Source organism: Physella acuta, unplaced genomic scaffold, assembly GCF_028476545.2.
Source record: "Physella acuta isolate Inbredline_101_S28 unplaced genomic scaffold, ASM2847654v3 ptg001325l, whole genome shotgun sequence".
Lineage (NCBI taxonomy): Eukaryota > Metazoa > Mollusca > Gastropoda > Physidae > Physella > Physella acuta.
In genome coordinates this window covers 255,582-265,740 of record NW_026732840.1, presented here as the reverse complement: position 1 = coordinate 265,740, position 10,159 = coordinate 255,582, and the positions used below count along the sequence as shown (strand labels likewise).

The following is a 10,159-nucleotide window of genomic DNA, read 5'->3' as shown; positions in this document are numbered from 1 at the left end:
GAGTTTCTGGAGGTTTTCCTAACACTTACAACCTCACCGTATTATGTGATGGCATTTATACTAACTCATCGTCAAACAGCGATGTTGTAAGCTTGACAATAGAAAATGTTGGCAGACAACTAAATGGCAAACAGTGTCTTTGTAAAGCTGAACATGTCACATCTTGTTATGTGAATAATACATCAAGTGTTACACTTAACATTACATGTAAGTTATACTATAATTTTTGGGCTAACTCACCTGTTTTCTACATCAAATATATGCACTTGGAGATACGTAGTCCTTCACGCGTAAAAGCTCACAAATTCATACACATATTATGTATACACAAACTCAATAAACATCAACTACACATACAATTACCTGTACACTTGTTTGCACAAACGTACACACATAAATACACACACATACACACACACACGTATATATATATATATATATATATATATATATATATATATATATATATATATATATATATATATATACGTTTTATGATTTTTATGCATTTTATTATTTAAATTTATTATTTTTCATCTCAAAGATCCTGCTGCCATTCAACTATTTACAGCAAACTCTAAAAGCTCACTGATAGTTTCCGAAAACTCTGATGTAACGTTTTTCTGTATGGTAGAGAGCAATCCACCAGCTACAATTGAAATCACAAAGACAGAATTGATCACAACCAACACAGGCAAGGTGAACGTCACAAAACAAGTGATGTGTCAGGACAGTGGGGAATATCACTGCAAGGCACACAACTCTGAATTTACCCAGGACATTCGAAATTCAATTGCTTTATATGTCCAGTGTAAGGATTTAAATTTGTTCATGCTGTACATGAAATATTGCTACGTGTTTGTTGTAGATTACACATCAGTCTAGCGACAGTGAGTGTTTGTAAGGATACAAAAAATAATATGACTTGATATGTATGAAATGTATCATGGCTAACAAATAATGGCAATATTTTTTTCTCTTTTATAGAATGTAAAAAAATATTAAAATGAAACTATATTAACTAGCAATTAAGTCAGTTATACAAATAAACAGTCTATAGGTTAATATATTATTTGATTTTAGTGATACATTTATTAAATTACCTATAATTAACTAAGGAATAAGAAGGTATTATTTTAATGTAAGAGCAGCTGCAAAGTTAGAGTATATTCTGTTTTCTTAAGATGCTTACAAAAGATAAAATACTATTATTCAATTAACTTCTCGTCTTCTTGTCTTTGTCAGCAATGTACGTTTTTTTTTTCTTTTTATAAACGTATTTTTGTAATTTTCAGGCCCACTTCAGTTAAGAAATCTAACAGATGAAAACAAAATAATCCCTGCACATTTGCAAAATAATGTAATGATTTCAATTGAAATCGTTGGATACCCCGCTCCAACTTTGTTTACATTGTTTAAATCAATAGATGGCTCCACGGTTCTAGTGTTCAGTACTGCTTCGTTAAATATTCTCGATAAAAAATACCAAGTTGAATTAGAAAATTACAAACTACCCATTGGAAGCGTGAACATTACAGTCCTTAACTTAACAACAACTGATTTTACTAATTACTCAATTATAATCTATAACGGATTGGGAAATGAATTGACGTATAACTTTAAAATAAATGAAGGTAAGTTATATTTCTTTTTTTTAAAATAATTTTTCAATTTACATTCCAATATCCTCATACTATTTGATTCTACGGGAGTTTTTTTTATAGAAACCTATCTATATTCTGCATCATACATAAATGTATTATATAATATGTAATATGAATAAATAAAGGTATATATATATATATATATATATATATATATATATATATATATATATATATATATATATATATATATATATATATATATGTCATTATATCGAATACATAATATAATGCTAGAATTTTTTTTTCCAGACATAACTTCCTCTAAAACGAGCACATCGGTAGTACTTCCAGCTGCAATTGGTGCTGCTATTGCAGCTGTCGTCATCATTGCCATAATCGTCTTGATCTATATAAAACGTAAGTTTTACACAAGTAACGCTCAGAAACTATCACTATCTATATACATCTGAATAGTAATTCTACGATCTTCGTTATTATTATTCAATTAGCTATATTTGATATAAATGATCTCAATATATATATATATATATATATATATATATATATATATATATATATATATATATATATATAAGCGGTGGAAATCTATTTTACAGGTAATGAACTCAAGAATTTAAAGATCAACAGATGGTGAGATTAACTGTATAAAGAAGTATAGCACTTATATTTAAACGTAATTGTAAAACAGATTTTTTAATTGTACCATTTTTATAGTTTAATATTCTTTCAATTTTGACTTTAAAACACATAGGCCTATTTACAATCATTGACTTCCTTTTTTCGTTGCAGCCTAAGAAGGACAAATACACGTACAGATTATACTCATTTTATTCATTAATTAATTTAAGTATGATATCTGAAGCTATACATTTAACAGTGGCACATGCTGTTATTCTCAATTTTTACATAACATATTTTAAGCTACATATGTATCATTTAGTAACTATTTATTTCACTATATTAAACTTTTTTATAAAAATTACAAAAAAATTAAGACAAAATAATGCTTCATTCTAGCAACTTCAGTGTAATCCATATTGTAATAGTTAATGTTTATTTTAATACCCTCTTAAATTTTAAATTGTATAACATTTTCATCGTTGAACAGCGTTTATCTTTGTTATGAAAATTATATAAGACATCTATACTAAATGTTAATTTACAGACGAGAACGAAAATTATGAAAATACAGAGCCTACAAGTACATCTACACCAGATCCGCCTGCTGTTCGTGGTATGTTCAGAACAAATTTCACTTAATATTTGTCTCACATCCTCCTTCATTTAGTATACTAAGTTTAATGATGCTTTGATTATTTTACCAGGTTATGAAGAAATTGATTTGGTACAGAACTACGATAAGCTACAGCACACATATGATAATTTGGGTAAGGTTGGTTTTCTGTACGTTTGACTAATATAATTTGAACTGTAACGTAATTGTCTATATTAAAGAAACAATATTTCAGAGAATAACTTTAATTATTATTAACCTTAAAAATTAGAAGAAATACTTTGGTCAACACATTTTTTTTCCCTAACGTGGGTCAGGTCTTAATTAAGTAAAACTGGGTAAACACAGAATCGTCTTATATACTGGAGCCTGATATTTGCGTAGTGGCAGTCGTCAGCTAAATTACTCGACCAGTGTTTCTTCCAGAAGGAAGGGGGGGGGAGGACACTTGAAATTGTTTTGGGGGGGGCGGACTAAAATTTCCGGGTGGGCGGTACACTATTAAAAATATATTTTCTTTATAAATTCTAATTCTTTCGGGGGTAGGGGGGGGCGTAGATTTTCCTTGGGAGAAACCCAGTCCTCGACCCTAAATTCCATTAAATAGAATTTTAAATCAATAATACTCTTTAATTGTAGCAAAATTGGAGAAAGCTCTCATTTCAAACGCATCATTAAATTGTGTTTCATTATGTGGATAAAATATCAGGTTTAGAAACACAGACTGAAATAACATTTGCACAAATACCATTGTTATTTTCAGAGCAAAACCCGAACTATAGTCAAATAAGCGTCCCAACAGTTTATGATAAAGTTGATGCATCAGAAATAAATGTTGGTAAGTGTGTTTACTAGAAAAACTTGTAATTATTCATACTAAATGATTTTCCGTCTTCTCTAATTTAGTTTAACATGTTTTTAACCAAAACACAAATTTTGGTCTATATTGTTTTTTTGCAGCTTTACAGTGTGAATCTCTGAAATTAAAAGAAAAAGGAAATTATCAAAACGTCGGCCATTCAAATACTTAAAACACTGATACGTGTAATATACGTGACTATTGTATTTTACAAAAAATAAATGAAAATAGACAAAGAGAAGGAATGTCTTTTAAAGTCAAGAACTAAAGTCCCTGATACTTGCAAATATTTTCCTTTAAGTACCCTAACTTAGATATACGCAAATAAATAGATAAAACATATTAATTAAGAGGTTTTTTTTCTGGAGCCTACCCTATTGTTGTTTTATGTGAATTATAAGGGCTTGCTTCATATCTCTAATTGACCTGTGACCTTAATACTTATTTTTGTTTATTCCATAGTTGAAAGGATGTACATTCACTTACCTTAACATTAATTAATAAACAGCAAATTTGTAATTAACCTATGATTTAAGCTTTAAACGTTTTTGCTGAACGGCAGAATTATGAAGCAGGACTGGTCTTACTCTAGATTCCACTTTTGCCAACATAAAATACAAATGCAAAATTAGTAATAATATATCATTTTTAAAAATGCTGCAAACTATATACATTCACCAATTTGCTAGACAGACATTTTAATTTTTAATTTCATTAAATAAAAGCAAAGCTCAACGTTTTTGTTTAAATAAGAAATTATATAGAAGGCCTCAAAACAACATTTCTAAAAATTACAAATTTAATTATAGGGTATAATTAATTACTTTTAAAAATTGTAACAATCCTACCGAGACAATTGCATGCTCTACTTAAGTAAAATTACAAGTTTTACAACTCACACGTCAAATGTTTTTAACAACTTTTTTACTGTTCTGTCCCTTTTGACAAAGAGGCAATTGAATTGGAAAAACAAGGCGATTATTGTAACATTTTGGTTTTGCTTCATAGCTTAAATGCATAAAAAAGGCTAAAACAATCTAGGGCTAACAAAGTAGAAAATTATCTGTATTTTGTAAGTATGTCTCGATAAGAGCTTAAATCGTTGAAAAAAGTTTTTAATCTTTGAATTTAAATATCGCTGGTTTAAATTTAATAATATATTCAATTTCGCTCAATTTAAGCGATTTGTAACGATTTTGTAAACCACTGAAACTGGAGAAAGTGCGAAATATACTTTTATATTATACACCTAGTGTTGACAAAATGTTGATATTGTACTTTTTAGTAGCCAGTATCAATTTTGATTGCTTTCATAATTAAGTGAAGACACTTTATTTGGGGATTATCTACTGTTTTTTTTTTGTATCCACTGTGCACATATAATAAAAGAACTAGTAGAATTGGATGCACTATGCTCAAATATTTAATCATTACAATTTAAAACTGAGGAGAATTTAAACATCAATTTAGGATGCTGAGAAAGTTAAAATATTATTTTTCTGACTTAATTGACAACCTATTAAAATAATTCTCTATATAGCTTTACAGTTATTTGTATATCAATAAAAGAAAGCAAGGGAAGTAATAAGGATTCTTTGTTTACACAAATTATTAATTTCTTATCTCCTATGAATTATAAGTAAATTTGATATAATGCTATCATAAAACTGTTAAACATTATTAAACAAAGAGTTTAAAAAATTATACTAACAAACTATGTTTAAACTTGTATAGTCTCTCATTTATGTACGCTAGTGTTGGTTAATAATTAATGCACTCTCAATGTTCATTCTCAAAAGAACTATATATATATGTATATATATATATATATATATATATATATATATATATATATATATATAATTATATATATATATATATATATATATATATATATATATATATATATATATATATATATATATATATATATATATATATATAATATGCATAAGTGAGTGTTCGACACCATTGTCGTTAAGGGTCATGTATCCATCATCCCCACAACCCACAATTAATTTCGAACCTTAGAACTCCCCGTACCCACGTGTGTATACTTTCGAAGAACCCCCCCCCCCCCACACACACACGCCAACACACATTTAAAAAACATTTAATAGACCTAATAAACCAATATTCATGTTTACTAATCCAACTTCACTATCGTTGAAAATGTAAGTATTTCTTTGTTAAATTTAACATGTTGACATTTACATTGATCAATGGATTGACTGGCTCAAGGGATCTACCTTCAATTCACACGCATCCATAAAAGTCGATATTTTCCAGTCACGCCAACACCCCCCCCTTCCGTCTTCCGCGTAGACTTCATATATTAAGTATGTGTGGTATAGACATATAAAGTAAGTCAATTAAAAAAACAGGGTTATTGAATTGAATAACAACATGTTTTCCTTGCAATGTTTTCGTGTAATTATAATACTGTTTTGACTGTATGGACTACTTTGGTTCCATGTGCGTAATTACCACTCCATAGTCTTAGGCCTACTGTTGCCATATAAAGACTGGTTCACCATTACTTTGACATTAGTAACAGGGACTTGCCATGACCTACTTCTATTATCTTTTCATTTACGATGGTTGTCTTGTCGTACACATTGTATTTCTTCCTGTTGTTTTTAGACCAGGATCCTAGACTAGTAAAATGGGGCGTGGTTTTCTGTTGTTTTGCACTGTTTATTATCGTGGTCTCGTTCAATTGGCCATTTCGTTATCAGCAGCTGTTGCTATTTATAGGGGACCTGTTGACATTTCAGTGTGCCTTCGATCGGGTGACAGAGCTGATAACCTTGAAATGAAAAAATCCAAAGTGATCCAGAACATAAAAGAGGAAAATATGTATTTGTTTGCCAGAAGTCAAAGATAATTTTATAGTTTTTAAATCAATACATCTACGAAATGATTGTATTGGTATTTTGATAAATATTAAATCAGGCTCAGCAAAATTGTTGCTTTTCAATAAATATTTATATTTTTGTATTCTTGTGCTGCTTAGTCTTGTTTGGTTTTATAATAGTTTAAGCCAATAATGTAGAGCTTACGACTACTAGCTGGAATGTTTAGGGTTCGGATCACGGGCTGAAATCTTTAGGACGTCCCAGAGCCCTCCCTAACTCTGATGGGCACCTGACTCACGTTATGGAAACAAAGGCGGCTGGACATATGTCTAACCACACTATCCCCGTGTATGACGAGGTTTATTGAAACAGATTAACTGTATTTAATTTGCCCCATGTGTCTTGGGCACGATTGGGAAAGTTGATGATGAAACTAATACAACCGCTTCATAATTTGTAAAAGTAGTTGTTGTTCTGGTGATTCCTAAACAATATAACCGAGAGCACATCGATTTTCACTTTCACAATCGTTGTGGAAATCTGGTGTTAAATTGCTGTTATATTTTTGAATTGCACATTTGTATGATTTATGTCCGCATGAATTATTTATATCTACTTTAAAAAGTAGACGATGCTGTAAAATAATGAGACAATACCGATACAAACAATGGAAAATTTGGTGTATTTTTTTATCGAGCTGTGAAATACAGTAAAAACATATCTCTTTTACCCGGTAGAATGTCTATTACGTCGTTATGAACTTCTATTCAGCAACACTAAATGTATTGAACCCTTGTCCTCGTCCATAAACGTCTCAATTCGGTCGCAAATAAAACGTAGACTAACCATGATCTTATGTTTATTACATTTTGTTCGTTATTTTGTTTCAAAAGTATAAGTTTGTATTTGAGGTATGTACCTAAATGAAGCGGCGAAGCAATAATTTAAGAACATGCCAGTGTCAGGACTGTGCGTATAGTTATAAACATCCGAGGGAAAGATTTATCATAGTTATAAAACTCTTGAAAGGCCCTGAAGTGATCACGCATGCCCCACTTAAGATATTTTTAACCTTATCGTGTGACTCCTTATCAAGTTAAAAACAAACCCTTTATATAATAAATCTTGTGGGATATATTATACATGTTGTCACTAATGTTACTGCGTGACTAATAAAACAAGGTAATTAAAAAGTCTAGTGACAGTTTTAGCGCAATTTCATTATGTTATCTAAAAATAGCTCTGTCGTAGCGTAAATCAAGAGCAGGGTTAGTAAAACCATTGGTTAAAATACATGTTTTATTTACAATAGAGTTACATGACTAAAACCCATTGCGCGCCTAGCTACTGAACGTGAAGACGCAGCCATTGAACGTGATGGCGCTGCTATTGAACATGATGACGCGTGTGGTGTGGTTGGATAAAAATGCCTACTAATTCGGTCCAAATTTTAATTAATTCAAAAAACATTTTGTGACCGAACAAAAGGATATTTTTGAAAACTTTCTTCGGCAATATTGTTTTAAATTATGGCAGGAATCGATTGGTACATGTTTCAAGTCGCTAAGTGGTCTGGTTGCCGAGATATGGAGCAAGAACTGCATTTGTTCGAGGTTTTTTGGTTTTTCCGGGAAACATAATTGCTTTTGGAACTAGTCCTCGATATTGCTTCGTTGAGGAGTAGATACGACTTAAAGCTGCGGACACACATTCATTCATACATCCATCCATTCATCCATCCAGAAATGACGGGTTAATAAACGCGATTCTCCAGAATAGAAATTGCGCTAAAAACCAGTCAAAATGTTGGCCAGTAGGCCTATTTCTAAAAGGCATCTCTATCTGTCCTGGTAAGAGGCACTGCCCCCCCCCCCCCCCCACCCCCCCCCCCACCCCCCGAGCCTGTCATCCGCTCCCGGGCGAAATAGAAATTTAAAAAGAAATAAACTATATATAGAAAATATATAGGCTTTAACCAGGAAGTTTTAAGTGCCATCTCTTCCCCCATCGAAAAGTATTTGTTAATAGCTGTTATCAACAGTGTTTTATGTATTCTACATATTTTTCTATTATAATCTATATACTACTAAAAGTCAAGTTTGTTTACATGTTTGAATATTTATTTGTTTGCCTGATCGAAAATTGTGATATGTTCGACTCTATCTGGAAAGCTGTAAAATGGTATGCAGGTAGAGAATAATTTTTTAATGCAGACAGACTGTTAATCACAAATTTATTTAAAGACGTTAATTAATTTATTGATTTATTCATACGTACAGTAACCCATTTTTTTAAAAAAGATTTGAAAAGCCACTAGACTCGGCGGGACCGTGACGTCACAGGTTTTTGTTTACTCTTTAGTACAATAAAATGGCGGCGTCTATCGAAGAAAATTGTGTTCCCATTCACAAGTTTAACGCGTTCTAAATCTAATTTTCTGTCGGTCATAACTTTAACAATACGTCCGTTTGCTGTATTTATTACGTTCCAACACTTATATCAATTTTCAACTGTCTTTTTCATTTAGTTTTACAATAAATTTCTGTAGATCTAAAGATCAGATGTCGAAGGAAAGTTATGAATCTAGAATCTAGCGTAGGGCCTAGATTAGATCTAGATTCTAGATCTAGATCTAGGTCACTAGACTCAATGTAAATTCTAGATCTAGATTAATGTAAATTCTACATCTAGAATCTATTTCGGGCCTTAATTATTTTATATAAATCTTTGTTTAGCTTCAATGATCATCTAATTCGAGAATACATGGGATTTTTTTGTTATCTACGTTCTATATCTAGATAAAGTAGGATTACTCACTAACTTGGAGGCGTGGTCGGCTGCTAACAACAATATGGCGTACGGACCGGACGCATGTCTGCCGACCATTTTTAGGCCATGTTTACCACGAGCAAAATGGCGGGTGTTCACATTATTTAAACATTGTATAGGTGGCCAGGGCTAGATATGCCAGAAAAGCATTTTAAAATTTGCTTTGGAGAATGAAGGCTAAATTTTAAAGTCAGTGTCATAAACATTAATAGAACTTTTTTTTTTTTTACGTTTTCAATTATTTTTTCTTAAGCCCTATATGTGAATGATAAGGTTGACTATCAGGACCTCGCGGGGCACAGGGCAGGTGAAGTAGGGTTCATCTGTTTCTTTGTCCTAAGCAAATTAAGGGATAGTGTGGTCAGAGACATGCTCGGCTGGAATAGTTTTTGTTGTCTGAGACTTGGCGGGACACTGGGCAGGTGAAGTAGAGTTGAGTAGGTCACCTGTGACGTCAGTATATGAAGAGATAGTCCGAAATCGTTGTTTTCGGTGTTTTTAAAAGATAAAAAACATATTTTTGAATGTGGGGTCTGTTTTTGTGACGATAAGTGACACTGCAGTAGCGTAGCGAGGAGGGGGGCGGGAGGGGAGGGGAGGCGGGGGGGGGGGGGGGAAGGGGAGGCGGGGGGGGGGGAAGGGGGGGGGGACATATGTTGGGGCGCCAAAATGGTTTGGAAAAATAAATTGAAAGGTTGAGGGGGGTTCAAATGGAAAGTTTGAGTGGGGGGGGGGGGTGCACATCAAAAGT

At 32.0% G+C, this 10,159-nt stretch overlaps 1 long non-coding RNA gene across 1 annotated transcript; it reads left to right on the top strand.

The window, feature by feature from the left end:
* Positions 1-743: 743 nt before the first annotated feature.
* On the top strand, positions 744-2,009 carry LOC131958399 (uncharacterized). The gene is made up of 3 exons (XR_009389232.1): positions 744-811; positions 1,296-1,634; positions 1,917-2,009. It is a non-coding gene; the product is annotated as an uncharacterized LOC131958399 (long non-coding RNA).
* The last annotated feature ends 8,150 nt before the right edge of the window (positions 2,010-10,159 follow it).